This window comes from Equus przewalskii, chromosome 2 (assembly GCF_037783145.1).
Source record: "Equus przewalskii isolate Varuska chromosome 2, EquPr2, whole genome shotgun sequence".
In the NCBI taxonomy this organism is placed as follows: domain Eukaryota; kingdom Metazoa; phylum Chordata; class Mammalia; order Perissodactyla; family Equidae; genus Equus; species Equus przewalskii.
The window spans coordinates 76,788,666-76,812,385 of NC_091832.1; the positions used below are offsets into that span (position 1 = coordinate 76,788,666).

The following is a 23,720-nucleotide window of genomic DNA, read 5'->3' on the forward strand; positions in this document are numbered from 1 at the left end:
TATATTTTTTTTTAGCAATTGTAATGGTATTGTGGCTTTAATTTCAGTTTCCACATGATCATTGTCAGTATATAAAAATGCAAATTGATTTTTGTGCTGATCTTCTATCCTGCATCCTTGCTGAGCTTATTTATAGTTATAGAGGTTCTTTTGGGTTGTTATTTTTTTTTTTTGGTACATTCCTTGAGATTTTCTACATAGTCAACCTTGCCATCTGCAAATTGAGGCAGTTTCATTTTCTTCCTTTCTAATCTGTATACCTTATATTTTCATTTCTTGCTTTATTAGCTAAAACTTCTAAAACTATGTTGAAGAAGAGTGGTGAGAGTGGACATCTTTGTCTTGTTCTTAATCTCAGAGGGAAAGCTTTCAGTCTTTCACCATTAAGTATAATGTTAGTTGTAGGGTTTTTGTAGATGCTCTTTATGAAGTTGACAAAATTCCCTTGTTTACCAGCTAGTTTACAAGCACACCCATGACTCTTTTCTAGAAATTGGAAAAATCATTGAATTCTCTCGGCCTATATTTGAGAAGAAAAATCATATCATTTCATGTTCATATAAACCTAAAATTAGAGGTACTAGCATGCAATAGAAAATAAAAGGAGGAAGCTGGGGAAATAGATGCAGCTCAAACGTAAGATGTAGTCACCATCATAGATCCTATGTAACATTTATATCGTGTGATATCCATTATATCCAAGACATTGATAAAACTTACGGAAACCAGTGGTATAATATGTAAGGATCAAGAGAGGCTAGAATAGACAGGTAAAACACTAAATATGGGAAATAGGTTTTAAAAAAAATTAACAGACTTTTCCCTACAAAAGTAGATACATTTATGACAGAATAACTATTGTAAATGTATATGGATTAAATATATTTCTAGGTAAGGAGTGTCTTCCTCTTGCTTTAAAAGTGATGAAAATTCCCCCTTGTTCCCTGACCTGTCATTCTGGTAACAGAATTGATTTCAGAGAGAAATATCTTTCCTGTGTCTTGAAAATGAAATAAAAATATAATAAAACATATTATTCTCTTGAGATAATAAACATTCTTTTCTTTGAACTGTCTACATAGCGTCTAGAAAGAGAGTAGCAGTACTAATCATGTTTCAAGTTGTCAAAGACTGGAATTAGCCAAAGTCAGCAATAATTAAAATATCAGAAAATTAGATGCCTAATGAATATTTGTTGAATAACTATATGGATGATTATAATCTTAAGTACTATTTAATGAGAGAAAAGCAACCTGATTCATACAGGAATTAAGGTGTTTCCACAAGATGGTAGACTGGGGAAAGCAGAGCAAAACTGATAATAGAACAAATACATTCTTTTTGTTATATATAGATTCACAGTTATTAGTGTATCAAGTGCAGTGAGTGTGCCCCAATAACATTTAACAGTCAAGTTATCAGGAAAAGAAAAACAACTGGGACCATGTAAACAATTCCTTGCTTCAGTTACCTGTTAACTATGGCTGCAGCTGTCTAAGCCAGCTGTCCAGTGGTAGCCTGATTTCCAGCCTGCATCTGTGGTGGTGGAAGAAAGCCAGTAAAGAATAGGAAAGGACTAAATATGCCAGTGGAAACCAACTAGCCATGGTGAATCCACCACTTTTATGTGTGCTGAGAGAAAACACTAACTGTGCCTCCTTGGAATGCCAGTGTCTCCTTCTCACTCAGTTGGTTTTATGACCCTTCCCTTGTTGCTTCTAGTCATCTTGTTTTCTTAAGTCTGGCTGTGTTTCCAAGACTTGTGTTCTTTTTCATAATTCATTATGCTGCTTCCCTCACTTTTTAGAATTTATTTTGCTTCCAGTCCTGTCTCCTTAGTTGCTAATATCTGGGATTTTCAGCAGTGGGTATTTATCATGTTATTAAGTTTCTTGAATCTTCAGAGTGTTTTTAATCAGTAGTTTTATTAAATTTTCACAAAAATCTATTAAAAGTGAACTTTACATTTGATGTTCGATTCTGATCAAGATACCTTAATGCCTTCCAAGATCAAAAAACAATGACACTTTTAAAAATCATTTCACAAGATAGTTGACATCAGGGAACAAAGGAAAGTTATTCCTGAAAGAGGGGAAACAAATGAGCTTAGCCCCAGCTTACTGACTGCAGAAAATTTCCAGGACACAGTGCAGACAGTAAGAATCCAGACAGAGGCCAGACTCTCTGGGTTAAGGACGTGGAATTGGAAGCCCAAGGAAGCCAAGATGACTAGAGCTCACAGAAGAGAATACTGCAGGGAGGAGAACTGCACAGAGAGAGGACTTCAAATATCTACAGAAGAACTCCCTGGAGTGTTCACTTGGATACCAATCAGCACACAGGTGTGAGCAAACTACTCAAAGCCAGAAAGAACCACCCAAAAGAATTAGAAAAAATAGGGCCTGGAGATCTCACAGGGACAGGAATAGTGCTTGTTCTCAAAAGCCAGAGTGGAACACCTCACACTTCACGTGGGTTCAGCAGAGTCTTAAGAAGCGTCTTTGTTCAAGTAATGTGGACAAAAATTAACTCTAGACTTAATGGTGCTAAAGCCTAAAACCAAGAGCCAAGGATCAAACTAATCCCAAGTAACTTAACTGGGTTGCAGAACAGAGATCAATAATATTTACAAAAGAAAAAATATGCTCAGCATCCAACAAGTTAAAATTCACAATGTCTGACATTTGATAAAAAATTACCAGGCATGCATTCAAAGAAGCAAGAAAATAAACCAGAAATGACACAGATCGTAAAATAAGCAAGAACATTAAGGAATGTTACTATAACTTTATTCTATATGCTCAAGAAGGTTCAAGGAAGACTAACCATAAGCAGAGACATGGAAGAGACTTTTAGAGAGGACTTAAATTGAACTTCTCTAGATGTAACCTATAACATCTGAGATGAAGAATACACTGGATGGGATGAAGCCCAGATTAGACATTGCAGAAGAAAATATCAGTGAGTTGAAGACATAGCAAAATGCAAATGAAACATAAAGAGAAAATAATCTGAAAAAAACAATCAGTGAACTTTAGGAAAATTTCAAGAGGCCAAAATCTGTGTAATTGGTGTCTCCAAAGTAGGGAGGGTGACAGAAAGCATATTTTCCAATTAATGGCCAAATTTTTTCAAAATTTGGTGAAAACTATAAACTAATAGATTTAAGAAGCTCAGTGAAACCAAGTGAAAATATGAAGTACAATATACTAAAGTATATCACAATGATATAAAATGATCACAATGATCAAAATCAATGATAAAGAGAAAAAGTTTGAAAGTAGTTAGTAAAAGACATGTTGCATGTAGAGGGGCAAAGATCAAAGTGACAGATTTCTTGTCAGAAACAATGCAAATTACAAGACAGCTTGGAACATTTTCTTCAGCATACCAAAACTTAGAATTTTAAACTCATAAAAAATATAATTCTGAAAGGAAGGTGAAATAAAGATGTTTCAGGCATAGAAAAGCTGAAATAATTCACTACGAGCAGAACTTCAGTACCATGAATGCTAAAAGCAGCATTGTAAAAACAAGAAAAATGATACAAGATGGAAATCTGTATCTACTCCAAAAAGCAGAGAGAACAGGAAACGGTAACTAATGGGTAAATATGGAGACATTTCTTATTACTTAAATATCTTTAAACTACACTAATTGTGTAAAGCAAAAATAACACTATATTGTGGTGCTTACAACATATCTAGAATTAAAATGTATTACAAGAACAGCACAAAGACTAGAGAAGAGAAAAATAAATATACTATTATAAATAAGGTTCTTATTCTATACATGAAAGACTATATTATCACTTGAAGGTAGACTATGATAAGTTAAAGATGTATACTATAAACCCTAAGTCAGCCACTAAAGGAACACGTCAAAGAGTTGTATCCCAGAGGTCAAAAATGAAATTCCATTTTATGATTTCTATATTCTAAATAAAAATTTCTAAATGCTAAAAAATAGAAAAATAGAAAAGAGGAAACAAATAGCACAGGTAGCAAATGTAAACTACACAGTAAGATAGGAGATTTAAAACCAACCATATCAATAAGTGTATTAAATATCTGACTACCCCAATTAAAAGGCAGAGATTATCAAATTGCATAAAAATCAAGACAACTAGATGCTGCCTACAGTAAATACACTTTAAAAATAAAGTTACAAATAAATTAAAAATAAAGTATGGAAAAGATATGCATGCTAATACCAATCAAAGAAGATTAGGGTGGCTGTATTAATATTAGACACATTAGATTTCAAAGCAAAAAAATATTACCAGGGATGAAGAGTGTCAATACATGAAGAAACATACTGACCATAAATGCTTATGCACCCAATAACAAAAACACAAAAGACATGAGGCAAAAAAAAAAAAAAAAAAAAAAAAAAAAACACAAAAAAAACATGAGCTTATAGATCTGCAAGAAGAAATAGAAAAATCCACAATCTCTAGATTTGAACATCTCCAAATCAATAACTGATAGAACAACTAAACAATCAGTAAAAATAAAGACTTGAACAATATTGTCAACCAACTTGGCCTTGTTGACATTTATAGATCACTCTACTCAACTGCTGAATAAATATTCCCTTTCAAGTGCACTCAGAACATTTACTGTAATAGACCACATTGTGGACCATAAAACAAATCTCAGTACATTTAAAAGTATTCAAATCACACCAAGTATGTACTCAGATCACAAAGGAATTAAATTTGAAATCAGTAAGAAAAAGATATGTGAACAGCTCCCAAATATTTGGAACCTAAATAACACACTTCTAAACAACCAGTGGGTCAAAAAAGAATTAAAAGGGGAATTAGAAAGTATTTGAATTGAATTAGAACAAAAACGCAATATGTCAAAATTTGTGAGATGGAGTTAAATTGATACTTAGAAGGAAATTTATAGCACAAAATACCTCTATTACAACAGAAGAAAGATCTAATATTAATGACTTCAGATTCCAATTGAAGAAACCAAAAAGAAAAAAAAAAGAGCAAATGAAGCCAAAAGTAGCAGAAGAGAAGAAATAAAGGTTAGAACAGGGATCAAAGAAATAAAAAACATAAAAATAATATTGAACATCAATGAAATTAAAAGGTACTTTTTTTTGAGAAAAGAAATAAAATTGATGAACTTCTAGGCAGATTGATGGGGAATAGTAGAGAAGAGAGAAACTGCCAACCTACCAAAATCAGGAATGAGAAAGATATCACTGTAGATTTTATAAGTATTAAATGTTTAATACGGAAATATTATAAACACCTGTATGCCAATAAATTCAATACTTTAGATGAAATAAACACATTCCTTGAAAGATACAACCTACCAAAATGTACTTATCAAGTAACAGTTAACCTAAAGAGTCTTTTATTTGTTAAATAAATTGAATCCTTAGTTAACAATCTTCCACAGGGAAAACACGCACTGATGGCTTCACAGGTTAATTCTACCAAACATTTCAAGGAGAGTTATTATCAATTATATACCAATTCATTAAAAAAATTGAAGAGGTGAGAATATTACTCAACTCATTTTCTGAGACCAGCATTATTCTGATACAAAACTAAGACAGAGATCTTTCAAAAACCAAAAATTAGAGGCCAATATTCGTTATGAACACGGCTGCAAAAATTTTTGACAAAACTAATCCAAGGACATATAAAAATAATAGTATTGAAAAAAATAAAATAAATTTCCTTTAAAAAAGGATAATACACCATGAACAAGCAGGTGTAATATAAGGACAGTTTAATACCAAAATCAATCAATAGAGTTCATCTTAGTAACAGACAAAAAATATATGTCTATGTGTATATATATATATATATATATATATATATATAGATAGATAGATAGTAATTTCAACAGATGAAGGAAAAAGAAAAAAAAAAATTTGACAAAACCCAAAACACTTCTCAGCTAAGTAGAAATAGAAGGAAGCTTCCTCAAACTCATACATGTCTGACTCCAAATCCCAAATTCTTGAATGCGTTACTGCCTTAGTTGTCAAGCAGGGTCTAGACTCTGCCAAAGGTTGGATTTCTACATTAATCAGGGACATAAAACATAGTCTAAAACACATCCTTCTACTTTCAAAATACCTAGGAATTTGTTAGCATTCTCTCCAATCTTTATTTTCTGTTGGATACAGGAGTAGCACAAAACTCTATCTCACAAGTAAATATGCTAGGTGGTGTATTCCAGTCCAACTGGAATATTAGTAAATATTGGTTGAGTTTCTCTTATTGAGTCCAAAGACTCAACAAGTAGCTCATTCACCTTGGCATTTCATAAACTTACTGTTGCGCAGAATCTCACTGTGATACTAGCAGCTGAATGCTTTATATTATGGACTTCAGAACAAAAGCTGACAAAATTTAGAAATGTTTGGAGAATATTGTTTTTTTCCTTTGTGAGAGGAATGGAGATGCACACTTGAGAAAAGCTAGTTTATGCAAAGGAACGTTAGGGAATGTTGGATTGGAGAGTAGTTTTTCCAAAATAATCACTCAAATTTTTAATAAATAGGGCCATATTCTATTTAGTAGCAGGATGAAATTAAGAGCTACTTGGAGGGCAAGGGTCACATTTTCTACCACTTTTTATACCTAACACCAATCATAAAATAAGTGCTTAATAAATATTTATCTTCTATCTCCAAGCCAATGCTTTCCCCTAGCACCATACTACCTCCTTTTTTGGTTAAATAAATATATAATTTCACATTAATAAGATACAGTCAAAATATGTTAGTGATTGAAGATAATCACACATTATCGTACTTTCTCATTCTTGATAGATGTTTAATTTAGAATATGAAGCAATAATGGTATAGATTTATGAACACATAGATTACAACATCTATCCAACAAGTGCTAGGTAATATTACCAATACTGAAGGTTAAATTTATTTTTCAACTTTCCAGAGAGATATTGATAGTATTAAGACACCTACACTTCCATCTGAGGTAGAATCACCCACTGGAAATTGAATAGGAGGATATATGACAATGATTTTTAACTGAACATCTAAGCTGTGTCAAATACTGTAGAGGATTTATGTATTTATTAATCCTACACTTTTTGAGTAGTTACTGTATGTCTGTATGACACTGTCTTTTGTGCGATGGTGAATAAGACAAACCAGGCCCCTTAGAGATCCTACATTTCAGTGGGGAAGAGAGAGACAGTAAACAAGAAAGTAAGCGAATAAGGTATTTGCAGTTGGTGACAACCGTTAGGAAGAAAGTAGAACAGTGCAATTTAATAGAAAGCAACTTGGAGGGGTAGCTCTCCTAAATTAGATGCTAGGGAAGACTAAAACCTAAATGACAAGGAGAGGCTTGGAGAGACATCTAGGAGAAGAATATTTTCAAGCAAAGGGGACAGCACAGGCAGAGGCCCCACGGCAAGCATAGTATGGCCTCCTCAAGGGAAGGCAAGAGGCCAGTGTGACAGGATGAGAGTAAGGGAGGGGAAAAGTCAAGGAGATGCAGAAACTTGTAGGCCTTGAGAGGAAATTTGGACTTATTCTGATGGAAATTCACTGGAGGGCTTTAAGCAAGGAATAAATATGACATTTTATTCGTATTTTTAAGAGATCCCTCTGGCCACGCTGGAGATCAAATATGAAATGCTGGGGCTGAGGAAGCAAGAGTGGAAGCCAAGTGACAATTTAGGGGACTAATTCGGTGCTTCAGGAGAGAAATGAAGGTCACTGGACTAACATGATAACACTGAGCAGACAGAGGGAGGTAGTAGATTAGAATATAATTTGAGGGCAGAGCTGTCAGTCCTTGCTAATTTCTTGGATTTAGGAATTGGAAGATTATTGAGGTAGTGGAGTCAAGAATAAAACCTCAAATTTTTGACTTAGTTTGTATTGGTGCCACACAATGTCTCATTTATTTCTCATTCTAAACTTGCCAGGTAGGCATTGGAATTCTGATGTCACAGATGACGAAAGTGCTGTTAGGTGGAGAAGGGACTTGGCCAATATCACACAGCCAGGGAATGGCAGAATCAAGATCAAATCCAAAGAGCGATATGTTTATTTCCACAACATTATCACACTTAGCAGCAATGCACCATTACATTTTTCTTAGCTGCTTTGACTAGAGTAGAAAATAAAGACCTACAAGGACAAGCTGAACATTAGCGCATCTGGTACATGAAAGCTAGAATTAGCAGGACTATCTGACATTAGCTTGCCTAGTAATCCACCAAAAGCATTGGTTCATTCCACCAAATGCAAACTCTACTTGGGAATTTCAGTTTGTGGGGAACTCACAGCAGACTGTTACATTTGGCGTAATTTTTTTTATTGTTCCCAAAATCCACCTTCTGATTTCCTCGTTGGTACTCTTAGACTCTCATACAACACTAATCACTCAGCTATATTATAATCCTTAAAATATTTGAAGATAGAATTGTTTTCTCACAATAAAAGATCTTAGCTCACTGCACAGTGTTTTTAAAATAGAATAAAAAACTTTTGATTTTGAGTTGGTTATATTTTTTTAAAAAATAGATAAACTTTTAAGATAATTACTTCTTTCTTTTTACAAGTACTATGGGTTTAAAAATTCTCTATTTTGCTTGACTAAAAAGCCTACATTTCTTTCCATTGCTAAGGATTTTAAGGTTACAAGCGGAATGTCTGGTGTCTGTCATTAGGTCAATTCTACACGATCAATGGTAGTTTCACTGCCTTTCTATGACGCCTCCTTCCAGTCCCTAAACTAAAAACAGGAAGAAAGAGTTGTTAATAGATGCCATCACTGGCAGATCAGCTTGCTCGAGGGAGGCAAGGATCACATCAGGCCCACAGAACTTGACCTCTGACAAACCTTCTTTGTCTTCCCATCCTAAGACACAAGCAGAGAGGAAGGCCAAAAGTGTGTGACTTCTGAAGCAATCAAAGAATGACACCTTACCTGCAGAATGACTGAGAAACCTACGCAGTAATTGCCTGAATAAATTACCTTTGGTAAAAATAAATAATAATAATAAAACTAAAGAAGCTATGTTTAAAAAGAAACAATGACAAAAACACTTTTTCTGACACATTTCTGACTATTGACGTTCCAGTGTCCTCAACAACTGCCTTAGAAAGAGATTCAATCTTAGTTTGGCAAGAAAAGGGCAGTCTCTCTGTTCTTTGGTCAATAATTTCCCTAAAACATCAACAATCATTTAGCTAGAAAAATCATACTCTTCATAACATAGGTCCTGAAGAATATGATGTTAACCCAAAGGAAAGAGATTCAGAACATATGATCCTCCCTAAAACTTGTAGTGGGCGAGATTTCCTTTGGCATAAGTAAATTTGTACATGGGCTAAATTAGCTTCGTAAAGATGTCTTCAGATGCTTACTTTAGGAGTTTTCAGGCTGCAGTTGGCTTTCTCTTTCATTATCTCTATTAATGTAAGGAAAGTATAGCACAAAAGAACATTACAATGATTTGTTATTCTTTGTGGCAAGCGTTGGGTAGAAAAATCAGTAAATGAATGAGATAAGCCCATAGCAATTACTGTGAAATTAAAGTTTGGTTTCATGAAATATAAGTAACAGTCTAGAATAGAAACAAGCAAGTTAAACTTATAAAGAAATGTGAAATCAAAAATGTAGACAATGATTTATGTAAAATGATATTCAGAGAAATGTTATTAATAATATCATAAATTTAGAAGTAGGCTTCATGCCTAGCAACAGGAAAATAGTTATGTAAATGTATTCATTCACAAGCCCTTAAAATAACGTTTTCACAGACTAGTGATATAAGGAAATGCTCATATTATAAAGTGACATGGTACAAGGTAAGGTAGCACAGTTTTAGTTCCTACCTGAGGCCGGGCACTGTGTTGTGTACCTTAATGCATTATATCATGTAATCTTCACCACTCTAAGAAATAGGTACTATTACTCTCTCTATTTTCCTTATACGTTAAGAGAGTAGAGATTAAGTGAATTTCCACCTAACATATAATAGGCAATTGAGCACCTATTTCATTTGAACCTGGCATGTCTGCTCCCAAAGTTCATGCTCTTAACCATGACTTGCCTCCTTTTTTTTCAGAATTGTGGCAAATACTCAGCTTAACTATCTTCAGGGTGATTGAATTTCATTTTTATTGTTTGTTGCTCTATTCTAACGTGAAGCAAATAAAGCACTCAGAACCAGCGTCGTTCCATCCAGAAACTTAAATAACAAGGCACCTGCTATAATTCTGATGGGCTTAGAAATTTGCAATCCTGGTATCTCAATATAAGAAATTAGGGGTTTGCAAAACTCCTCTCTTCCAATGACCATGACATCACAGTAAGTAAAAGGTTTCTTGAATCTTTTAGTTGAGAATTCCTACACTATACTTTTACACATTTGGCCTTTGTTTTTTGTACTCACTGAATAAAGAAAGCTTGATATTCAATATGCATTACTTTTACATGTTCTTTGCATTGGTATCTAAGGAGATATTGACTTTGCATCTTTCTCCATGTGGCCAGCTTCAGCCTATGTGGTTCATCCTAGGTGTCACCTGCTATAGGAATTCCATAAGCTCCATTCTCCCTGCCACTCCATTGACATGCCCACTTGTAGGATACTAGACTTTCCTAATTTTTTCTTCCATCCTCAGTCTTCCTTCAATGATTCCTGCTCACTTCTAAACATTGGAGTGTCCAAGACTCAACACTTAGACCTCTTTGGTGATATTTTCATTCATTTAAAGCCATTCTCACAGCTTTAAATGAAATCTCTAAGCTGTTGACTCTCAACTTTTTATCTCTCCCTGGGTATATCCAAATGTCCACTTGATAGTCTCCCTTGTGGCTCTAAATAGCTATTTCAAACTTCTCTGACTAAAATAAACTTTCTGATTTTCCACTACATCCAATAAACAAAATCAAGAAATAAAACAAATTTTAAAAACCCTGCTTCTGCCTCCTCTCATTTCCGGTCTCAGTAAATAGCACCACCATTCAGCTAGTGGCTAAGTTTATGCCCTCACATATAATCTATCAACACATTCTTGAGATTTTTCTTCAAAGTTTACCCCTGATTCACTCATTGCTCACAGCACTCCGAGTGCCATGGCTCCCCTAGTCTCTCAGTAGAGCTTCTAATTGGACTGCCTACTTTTGTTCATACTCTTCTGCATCTACTGTCAGACTTATGAATTTCAACTACCAGCTCGAACATTCACCAGCTCTATGACTGTGTGAGAGTCACTTAATTTCTGCATTTGAGTTTCCTCATTTGTTAAATAAGGAAAATAATATACCTCATTTGAGGATGATATGATATTCAACATAAAATGCTTTTCACAGTGTTGGCACATAGTAAGCATTCATTAGCAGTTAGCTATTATTACTCTTTGAACCACAGCGAATTTTAATATATAAATTCTATCATGTCACTTACTTGTTCCAAATTCTCCATTGACATCTATCACATTTGAATAAAATCCAAAGGCCTTAACATGACCCCCAAACCCTAAAAGATCTGGATCACTGGTACACCTGGTCCCATTTCTAACTCATGTCTCCCAGCTTACTGTGTTCAAGCTACTTGTTTCCCCAATGTTCCCTGAATTCTCTAAGCTATTTCAGCCTCTCTTCTTACTTCCAGGTGACTCTTTTTGCAACTCTTCACCCAGATCTTTGCAAAACTTTCTCATTTTATTTATGCTTTTGCCCAAATTTTACCCAGATTTCGGGGCTGACATGACTTCCCTGACCACTCTCAAAAATTACATCCCTTAACACTCTTTGCCTCATTACCTTGCTTTATTTTGCTATTCATGATACTCATCACAACCTGATATACATTTACTTGTCCACTTGTTTATTACCAGTTCCCCTTAAAAAGGAGCAACCTCCACGAGAATAAAGACTTAGTTCATCAAGATTTTTGTTCATCTCCATATTTCCAGCACCTGGAATAGTCCCTAGTGCTAATAAGTGTGCAGCAAATATTTGGTGAATGAAATATTACATAACATGTATTGTAACTATGTTTTTACATATCTATCACCCCCAATAGACATCAACCTCTTTTCATTGCTTGATGCATAATGAGATTTAATAAATATTTGTGAGTGAGAATGTATTAGTGACTGGATAAACACAACATAATCAGAAGCGCACACCCAAGGAAGATGTAATTAGGGCAGAGGTGATGTAGAGGCAACTCCTTACACCTGGAAGACCAAACATTTAATTTACAGAGAATCTAAACTACTTTATCCTCTTTGCTGGTTATCATTTCTGATCAATACTTTGTTCCTTTCGATTAACTAAGTACAGATTAGACACTACAAATATGGATCACTAGCTGCACGGTGGTAGGAGCTGCCAGAACCTTTGACACCTAAAAATAGATCCCATTATTACAAACCAATAAACATATTTTGAGCAGTTATTGACACAAATTCAGTAGACTCAATTCAACATGTGAGATTCTCCTTGACTTTGAACTTGGATATGTCTTTTTCATGGATTAATATGGCCTAAACCCTGCAATCTGATGGCAGAGATGATTAACATTTCACAGAACAGATGGAGGGCTTGGGACTGAGGATAAGAGCGGCATTTCGGTGCCTCGTAGAAGGCTTGGGAAACCCGGACTGGAAGATCAGAAAAATGCCTTAATAAAAAGTCACTCTCTCTTAAGGGGCTTATGGCTTCACATACTTCTTATCATAGGATTTTTCTAGGAGCTTCTTTAGGAGTTTATATTTTCAGAATATATTTCCTTTGAAATTCTGTTTGATAAAACCTGCTTGAAAGAAATAGCAGAAATTATCTCTGTTCAAAAAGTTGAATTTTTTTTACTGCCAAAAGGGAAGGTGTAAAGATTGATTTGGTCTTTTAAAGAACAAAGAAAAAATTCATTGGAGAGAGGTGTTTCAGTCAATTCTGGCATCCAAAAATCTATTCCATGCTAAATAAAACATGGCATTTGAGAAGCGTATGCATAAGACATTTTCTGACCTGATTATGAAAGTAAGGACACAGTTCTAACCACACTAATGTTTACTTACTGGAAAGGAGAGCAGTGTGATGAATACAAAGATCAGGAACTGAGGCCAAAGAGTTGGCTTTGGTCGTTCTGGTTCTGAACTTCCTAACTTCTAGAATAAGGGCATATTTCTTAACTGCTCTTCACTAGTCACGCTTATATTCATGACTCCTACCTAATATGATTGCTATAAGAAGCAAATCAATGTCACTTTTGTTCAAGCAAACACCATGCTCTGGAAAGGAGGCAACATGGCACTTGCTGATGGGTAGCTCCTGGATGAAATACTTCGGGAGCTGCAAAGAGGTGTAGGGTAGAGAAAGCATCTGAAGCTGGTGTATCTCCCCTCGCATTCTATGCTCCAGACTTATCTGTTATTTTCCAGTTTCCAAGATTTGTTATGCACTGTCTCCTATGCCTGAAATGCTCTTCCTCCAACACGTTCTCTCCTTTTATATAACTCCCACATGTCCTTTAAATCTCAGCTTAAATGTCACTTTCCCAAAGAGGCCTGCCAGAGACCATGCAGACTAGATTAGGCCCACCTTGTTCCCATGGTATGTTCTTTTTCATAACTCTGAATTTTACTTGTGATTACTTGTGCAAAAATCTCTCTTACCAATCACACCAGAAGTTCTAAAAGGGCAAGGACTCTGTGTGCTTTATTCAATACTTTATCATCATAGTACAATTCAAATATTTGTAGGACGGACTAACAAAAAATTTAAATCCACATCTCAGAAGAATTAGGAGTATAACAATGAGACAGCAGAGGGATTGAGACATATGAAAGGGAAGGTGAAAATAATTTAAAGAAAATCTTGAACAATTTTCTTTTTAATATATAACAGATGAAACATAACTGCCAGAAGCACCATGTATTATTGTATGGTACAGAGCCTGTCACATAATACATGTTCAATAATTATTCATTAACTAAATAAACATATAATTAAATGAATGCACAGTTAACATGAGCCCTCTGGGACTCTGATATAAGACAACCTAGATGTGATTTTTTAAAAGAGAACAACCTTAATTGTTAAAATGGAATGAACTACAACTTAAGGAACAAAAACATTAAGGATTGTTTGGGGATTCTTTTCTATTGGGTGTATAGATGTTCAAAACACCTTGATTAGTATTTGTATATATTCATAAATGTGAATCATGAAGGAGAAAAGAAGGCTCTAAAAATGTCTCTCCTATATTTGCAAAAATGATGAAAACTTTATTTATGTTTTTTTTACATGTAAGAAGGTTTACGTTTACAACAGTAGCCTAAGGGCCAAATGTAACCAAAAAGGGACTTACCAGAGCGAGAAACAATTTTTACCGGAAAGATAATAAGCTCAGTTTTGAGTCTTTTCAGGTTGAGTGCCCATAGAAATTTCTAGCTGTAGTTGAGACTTAGGGCAAGTTATATATTCTCTTTTGCCTCTATTTCATTAAGGCACAATGGACATGATAATAGTATCAAACTCATATTATTCCTGTATTAAAAGCATTGATATATGTAAAACGTTTAAAATAGTGACTGGCAATGAACTGATATTCAATCAATATTAGCCATTATTTTTAATAATAGTAATGATATTAACAACAATATGCCTACAAGACAGTTGGATACATATAGCAAGGAGTTCAGGGCTATCCACACACATTTGGGAAAACTCAGCTCAGAGATGATGATTAAATCTATAGAGAAAAATGGGTGTCCCCAGAGAAAGAGTACAATTTGAGAAGAGTTGAGATAGAAGGAAAAAAATCTCCCAGGAATATTTATATTCATATCATGAATAGTAAGGTTTTATTCAGTGCAAGAGGCCAAGAAGAAATTGAAACACTATAGGCCTTTTTGAAAGGAAGTCATCAGAAAGATTGCTAAAAAAATAAATTCCTATTGAGTAAGAAAATGTTTGAAGGAATCTGGTCATAAAATGTGATTTTTTTAAAAAAAAATAATACTATTTAAAAATAATGTGCTATAAAAAAGTCTCTCTGGAGAAGAGGATGATTTATGTTGAACTTATCCTCCATTTTCTTAGTAATTCTGCTCTGGCTCCAAACTCAGCAAAACCAAAGCTAATGTGATATATTCTTTTTAGATAGCAGTCTAGCAATTCTCTGTTATTACTGGGGCATAGCTGTCAGTGATCTCACTCTAACCTAAGTGGCTTATTAGGCTTCCCAACTACACATACTACTCTCCCATGGGCACTTCCCTAAACATCCTTTCTCCACTTCATTATTATGTATCCAGTGATGTTTTTCATGATGTTTGAGTGCTCATTATAGGTCTGTGTTCTGGGCAACTGCCTGGCTGTTTGGCGAGTCTAATCCTTAACTCATTTTTATTTTTAGAATCCATTTTTATCACATAGCCTTGTATCGTGGCTTGTATCTTCCCAGGTGAGAGTTACAAGCACTAAACTCTGAAACCATCGCACCCAGATACGAAAATCTGCTTCCACCTCTTACTAGTTATGTGACTCCAAAGAAATGATTTAACCTCTCTGTGCCTTTGTGCCTCAGATTCCTTATTATTAAAGTAAGTATTATTATACTAGTTTGAACTTCCTAGTGCTATGCCTTGCTCATAATAAGTGCTTTGCAAGTGTAAGCTATTATTATCATTATTTTGAAGGAGTGTTAAGTACTCAAAGATGAATAAGACATTTACTCCCTGCCTTCAGGAAGCCCACACTATAATAAAGGAGAAAAATTTTTTAAGCAAACCATTAAAAATATAGCATGGTTGTTGCATTAGAGAGATCCCCACTAGGTACAGCATTAAAACAAAAAAAAGTACTTAATCAGCTTTGCTGGGGTCCAGTGGGTGTGGGAGATCCAGTTTAAGCATTATAAGAAAGAAAAATCTTCATTTGCTACTTGAGAAATTACTAGGTTTTTGCTAAATTATGTCTGGGAAAGATTTTTGCAGAGTCTTATTAAGAAGAAAACAGAAGTAGAAAGGTCAGTCATTGTCATTTGAAAGAAACCTGGTCAAATGGATAAGGCACATTATAGGAAATATAAAGATGAACAGAGAAAGTGAAAATAGTAAATGTTTGTTTTTCAGACATAAAATAATAAAAATTTTATGCTTGTGAAAATGTTTGTTTGTTTTACCATTGTATTGGGAATGACAATATGGTAATAGGAATAATGTGATAATGTGTGAATAATTAATATAAACGTGAGAATCAAACACGAAGTGCTTTGAAATTTACATGTTGCTGTGCAATATTAAACTTTTCTATGCATAAGTTATATGCATAAACTACATACCCAGACATTAGTATTTTATGATCTAGTAGAGCTAAAAATCACTATCTTTATAAACATTAAAAATAAAAATTAAAATGCATATTTGACATTATATTCTCAATCAATGATTTTAACCAGTTTTTCAAATTTTTATTTGCAAAGTGTTTTCACATTTTATAGAAGCAAATTAATATGTAATAATGAGAACTTGTGTTTGTATTTATAATCCCACCCTTTTCAAAAATGGTTTTGGGACAACCACTAAGCAAAGATGGACATATGTATTTCTTTACCAATTATTAGATTGAATGATTATGTTTTCCTCATAAATATTTCAGACATCAAGAAAAATAAAAGCACTTATTTAAAAGAACATATATAGGGGCCGGCTCGGTGGCACAGCGGTTAAGTTTGCACGTTCTGCTTTGGCAGACTGGGTTTTGCCGGTTCGGATCCCTGGTGAGGACGTGGCACTGTTTGGCAAGCCATGCTGTGGTAGGCGTCCCACATATAAAGTAGAGGAAGATGGGTATGGGTGTTAGCTCAGGGCCAGTCTTCCTCAGCAAAAGAGAGGAGGATTGGCAGCAGATGTTAGCTCAGGTGCCAATCTTTAAAAAAAAAGAGAGATCCCATCTGGTGCAGGGGCGGGAAATAATTGGAATAGGGAATCAGCCTTGGGATACAATCCTGACTTGTCCTTTACAGTTATATATCATCGGCCAGTAACCTGTCCTCTCTGTCTAAGTGTCTCATCAGGGAAGTGGGTGTCCTGAAGATGATCATGACACTTTGAAAATTATATTGGTAACTAATTGTCCTTTGATGTTGGAAACTGTTATTCAGATACTTGGGGTATATACTTATTTCTATCTCCAGAAAACCATTACTAGATACTGAAGTTCAACTTTATTCCCTGTAAGTTATTGTTTTTTTGATGAAGGAAATGCCGAAGGTGAGACATGGTGTGAACATGGCTCCAAACTTCTTTCCCGTGTTTAGAGGCTTTGACAGCTAATTATGAAGCACAAATCATGGAAATTCACTTTTGAAGAATAGAGTTCTTTAAAATAAATTTGAAGTAAAAACAGCAAAGCATGATGTTGGGCTTGAGTTTGGTTACCTTGACTCTTCTATGTCCTTCCTAAAGAGTTGCTTAATTTTCTTTTGAAAACCCCTTTAAAATCCTCATAATAATTTACTCCAATCCACTTAATTTTTTTGACTTAAAAAACTTAGAAGCTATGTTTAAAGTGTTATAAATAATTAGCAGAATAAATGCTACAGAAGATGTGGAATTTTTTTAATGCAAACACAAACATGAACACACACAGAAACAAACAACATTAAATAAAAATAAACAAAGACGTGTTTATCTCTCTAACACAAATAGCTGACAAGATAATGCACATAAAACAGACTTGGAAGGTTTTTAAGATACAGATTAAATATACTTATAAATCCAAGAATGCATTTTCATTTAAAAAGAACCCCAAATAAAGATGATAGCTTCACACTGATTATCTGTATTAACCCTCACTGAGAACTAAGGCACATATTTGCAAGAAGGATGTGTAAAGATTGATATGTTGTCTATGATCTCAGAATCACGCAAAATTGACTGGTACATGTGATTGCAACTCATGATTGAGACCAGTAAAACTGTTCTCTGATCAGTTGAGATAACCAGCCGAAGAATGTCTTATTTGGGGAGGAGGGGCAAGCTGAGAAGGAGAGATGCAAAAGTAAACAAGAGTATATAGTTCATAATCCTATAGATTTCCGTCTTCATAATTATTTCAAGAACGTTGCTAATCATTTTCCTGAAACTATTTCCTTTTAAGTCTGTAAATATTTACACAGTGTTTTTAGATATGTCAAATATATCCAACAGCTTAAAATTTTAATAAGCACAAAATTTTTTGTAACACAAAATTCTTGACCATAAAATGCTAAAGGGAAAAAGGTGATTTTTACATGAAAAACCTCTAAATTGCGTTACAATAAGTCAAAAAAAGAAATGGAAAATAAGCATAAATTAATTTATAATTGATTTTGGTTCTGATTCTTACCAAATGGACTTCCTTACCTATTAATACTGGCAATATAATGGATGATAATTAAAATACCATGGCTATCACATTTAAATTCCTAAATATAAGATGTATTTTTCTTTGGTTTAGGAAGTCTAAAAACAGTGAAAATTCCATCTGAAAAAACAATATTCTCATTGAATTTAGGTGTGATTTAATGTAAATGTTTAAATAAAATTTAAAAAATAACAGTGATATTCATTTTAAGCATTTTCATGAATAAATTCTCAATTGGCAGGCTAATAGTTAAGAAATCACCAGTTTGTTTTGAAAATATCTTTTTTCTTTAATTTTTGCTGCAGTCTAAATGTAAGACTCTGTTTAGCTGCAGACCAAAAATAAGCAGAATGAATATTCGAATTAAACTCTTATCCAAAGAAATAGATTCTAGACATACAAGAGCCATGCAGGTGGAAAGAGTTTAGAGTTGAAAACTGTGGTATTTGTTAATGGATTGGGTTCTTTGAAAATAGAGGTAAAATATTGATTGGATGCCAAATAAATTTATGGACAAGCACAATTTACACAATCTGAGAATTTTTATTTGAGAGAAAAATATGAGTCCGTATTTCAGGAGATTGTCAATGAATGTTCCCAGAGATTTGTTCTAAATTAAAGTTTGAGTGTCTTGAGTTAAAAATTATTGGACAGAAATCCATAACTCCTAATCATCAGAATTATCCATATACTCATAATGTTATTTCTAAGTGGGTGGGATCAAAGAACTACATGCTTTAAAGAAAATATATTACTTAGTCCTCAGAATAGAGGTTTCAAATTTAGCCCTTACCTTCCGTTTATATTTATTCAGGATATATTCAATAAATGTTTGTTAGATGGAATAATGAATAACTGAATTAATGAATGAAAGTTATAGGGTAGAAGTGCTTTTCTAATGTTTTAGAACAAAAACTTTTTCTGTACTATGTGGCACTCTAATGCATGAACTCATTTTTTCAAACCATTTTTTTTTTAAGAAGACACCATATTGCATTTTGTTTTCAATAATCATGTGAAATTTTCTTTCATCATTCCCATGAGACAGTCCCAGTATCCATATACTCCAGTTGAGAAGACAGAGACAAAGGGTGGCGTGAAACAAGGGAAGATAAAGCTAGAATCCTGGTTTTGACTCCCTCCCAAGTGCTTACTCCACTCCCCCACATTCCAATTTACAATAAAATGAAATTGGCACATTAACCTGAAAGGGAAAAAAAAGAAAGAAAAATGACCAAATTCATTCAGTGACTTCAGGCATATCCAATGAACTAACAATGAGTTTATGCATATCCAAAAAGGAAATTGGTTCTGAAATAGCAAAACTGACCTATAGCTAGTGGGGAAAAAAGACAATTAAAGACTAATCTGGAAGTGCTTGAGAGTGGAATTAAAATGGAGAATTGGCTTTGCTCAGTGTAAAGTGGCTTTAAAAAGGAATTCTGATGAAGAATATATTAAAAATAGAGTCTTCACTCTTCCTGCTCCAAGGAACCGTCCCTCATTTCCTACAGGAACTCTGTAAATTGCGGGGCTCCGTAAGTACATGGAGGAGTATCACAAACTCGCAATTATGGGGTCAGAATATGTGAGTGATGCAGAAATAGAGCTTAGCAGGAAATTTTCATTTCACTTGAGAAATTCTTAGTCATTTATTACAGTTATTAAGGAGACTCTGAAACTGTCAGTCTTGCCTTTGACAAAATGAACTGCATTCCAAGTGCCCTCAAAGCGAAATCTCTCATGAAGACAAGCCAGAAATAGATAAGATAACATGCAAAAAAAGCCAAAAGGCATGATGAATGAAACTAAAACATGAGATACCATTGGAAGCATAATATATGAAAAATGGCAGTTGTACTTAAGGGCAGGAAGAGAATGTAAAATGGTTAAGCAAGAAAGAAATGAATAGAGACAAGATACAAAACACATACACAAATTCTTATGATCCCGATTTACTCCAGGCACTTCCTACGTGCATTGGATATTAGGTTATGTTAGTCTCTGTGCTTGAATCCCATCATATTGACATAAATAGGTTTGAACCTTCATGTACTTAGAGCGCCATATGCTTTCTATGAGTTGTTGTTGTTTTAAAACACAGAAATAGAGAAAGTATAATGTATTGATTAAGACCTAAAAGAATTTCTAGTGTCATGATCTAACCAAAACAACACATTAGGAGAACGAACTCCTTCTTTTTTAAAAATTTGATGCAACTCTCACAAACCATTTAATGCATCCCCAAAGTCTTGCTCAGAATCTCATGATGATCCACTTATACTTACCCATCTTTCATGTTGGTGATTAAAAATAAACCAATTTTAAGTACTAGAACCCCTTGCACAAAATTTACTCTACTTTTAAGCAGATATTTACATCATTGTTCTCTTTCCTGGAATAAGCTTATTGAGAGGTCATATAAAATTTGTGAAACTTAACCAATAAACTCTCCAAAGTTCTAGTATATTTTCAGTAAACCACACATTATCAACTAAAATTGATAGTACAGAGAATTTACGCAATGAATTCAATCAAAACACCTACTATTTCATTTGAATTAGAGGAAAGTGGAATATTTGCCTGAATTACACTTCACTTTACATGACAGACTGGTGGTCTCTCAAATTGCAATACATAGTGAACTCTATCGAGCTCAAAACCAAGTTGCAATACCCAGAAACACATTTCAAGGTCGAAGTGATACTTGAGTTATTTGTTTAAATTTACCAGACTGGTAACTCCAGGACGTGATGAGATAGGGAATAGAAGAAAGGGGAGAAATCATATTGTATTGTATTCTAATTATTTTCAACAAGTGTTTTTTTAATGGAATTGTCAAGATGTTGTATTGAAATCATCCTGTAGGGTTATTATATTCTTAATGTTTCTCTTCATTTGCTCAATTTACTACCAGGACCACCAAAACATTTCAAGTATTTGCAGAGTGGAAAGTCAAGATTACTCTATTTTTAATCAGACATATTGACATATTCATCTGCTAAGCATTAAATATATTAAAACCCATATAATTTTATAAAAGAAATTTTACTGTGCAATTTTGAAGAACTTAAATCTCTTAATAATTTTAGAATATGTCTAAAAAGGAATGCCTAATTATTAAAATGATCACTTTTGTAAAAAGATGATCAAAATGGCAAGAGTTTTAGTTTCTCATTAATATTCTTTCAGCAAAAAAAGAAATGAACCCATTCTTTGAAACATGTAAGCATGGAAATGTGTTACTTTATGGAATTTTTAAAGCAAGTCACCCTTCTGTTCTTTAATGTGACTATAACAGTAGCTGAACTGACAACATAGAGCACAATGGCTGATGATCACAATGTGTGACATTTTAGTAATAGAGTGTAGCTATCATAAAATGAAAAATGTAATTAATAAATAGCTATATTTCCACATATGCCTAAAGCACTTAATGATTGTAGGTTTGGAATATCAAAAATGTTAATCATTTTACCTAAAATAAAAGTTATTTCTATTCTGTTACATTTGTACATAGCTGACTTATAAACTGAGAGAAGATGTCCTTATTCAGTATAAACAGCTGGGTTTGTTTGGAAATAAATGTAAATACACTTTTTGGTTTCTCATTATTATTGGTTTGAAGAACTATTAAGTAAAAAAAATAAATAAAGATCTTTGCCTTTTGTAAGAACATGTTTTATGTATGATTGAAGTTTTTACAACACTCCGAAAAAGCCATCCGATGTTAGATTTAAAAATAAAATCAAAAGCATTTTCTGACATAGTACACATGAAAAATTGGAAATTCCAATATCTTCAATAGAAGTTGTAGAAAGTGTATGTCTCCTTGGAGTTTGACACCCACTTAACACAGCAGAAAATAAGCTACTATACTGTAAACAAAAAAGTACAGTAAAGGACAGTTGTAAATTTACATAAGAATAGTTCATAAACATTTTGGTCTTTCCATAACAGTTTTTATATAAAATGAATAAAAAAACCTTTAGACAGCTGTCATCACTCTTGTTTGACCATTTTTCACTTATATGCACACGGACATATTTATATAGCAATATATTGATGCACCGTTACATGGATATTAAACTATGATTACTGCTTGTAACAGAGATGTGCATTATCCAGTCAACATTATCCATAGCTGAAATACTCTTACATTATGTATTCTTGTCATGTTGTATCTATAAAAACATGAAAATATAACTTTACATTATTTCAATTATTTACATTAGTTCAAGCTTGACAGAGAAAAATTGATAAGCTACAACTTTTAGAAGAGTAGGCCCAGAGGTACAATAAACAGCATTGATTGTATATAGTCATCTTTTTCGTTTTTAAAAACTCATTTTAAGTACAATATGGAAACAATTAGTCTGCAATTTGGTCATTCTAGCATTTACTATATCAACTTAAAATGCACCTCCAGCATTCCTGATGAGGAGAAATGCACTCAAGTTATATTGTATTGGACTTTGTGATAAGGGGCAGCTAAATTTAGTGAAGAACATCGTGATACCACATGCCACCATGTTCAATGTAAGTGGTTGCTGCTAAACCCTACACTTCTCTTTCCCTTCCGTGAAATATAATAAATAAGAACGTTTTCAAAGCCCTTAGCGAAATACCAAGAGCTACACAAAGGCTTACTTGCAGAAACAACAAGAATAAAAATATTCAAAATAACTATTGGATGCTGATGATCGTCTAAAACCCTAAATTAATTTTCTTTTAGAGGGCTGTAAGGAACATATATGGCCTTTTATGAAGGGAAAGATAGCTCCTTTAAATTTGTTAACTAGAGAAATAGAAGCTCTTTAGTCAAAAGTTACAGAAATGTGATGTTTTATCCACACTGGGCGTATTAAAATAGCCATTCCACCTAAGGAATAAATACAAAAATAATATATTAAAGTTGTTTTTATTGATGGCAATGGGAAGAAACGATCTTGTGGGCGACTCAAAAGTGCTCAAATTATTCATAATATATAAGCTTTATGACCGCTTTGATAGTTTTAAAAACAAAAACTTCGATTTAGTTTGTGGAATTGGATCAATGGGCAACTATCTAAAAAGCTACTTTCGAGGCATTTCTAACTTCACTTACCACTAATACTTCTCTTCTGCAAGCTCGAACACTTCAAAATGGAACTTCACGTATTCTGATACTTGTTTTTTAATATTAGCTTTTAAAATCTATTAGCATTTATCTATATTTCTTTATATATAGTAAGACACACTAAAAACAGATTCAGGGACTGTTTGCGGACCACCCAGCCTTCTTAAAAGGGGGCAATTTTCTCCGGGAACCTAACAATCTGATAATGTC

The 23,720-nt window shown here is 33.7% G+C and overlaps 1 protein-coding gene across 6 annotated transcripts in view; it reads right to left on the reverse strand.

Annotated features, from left to right (window-relative positions):
* Positions 1-22,050: 22,050 nt before the first annotated feature.
* The window catches only part of GRIA2 (glutamate ionotropic receptor AMPA type subunit 2), a 143,819-nt gene continuing 142,149 nt past the window's right edge, over positions 22,051-23,720 (reverse strand). For all 6 annotated transcript variants that reach the window (XR_011537093.1, XM_008514436.2, XM_008514433.2 and 3 more), the window contains one exon: positions 22,051-23,720. This exon is cut by the window's right edge and continues 917 nt beyond it. The gene's annotated coding sequence lies outside the window, so the exon portion shown is untranslated.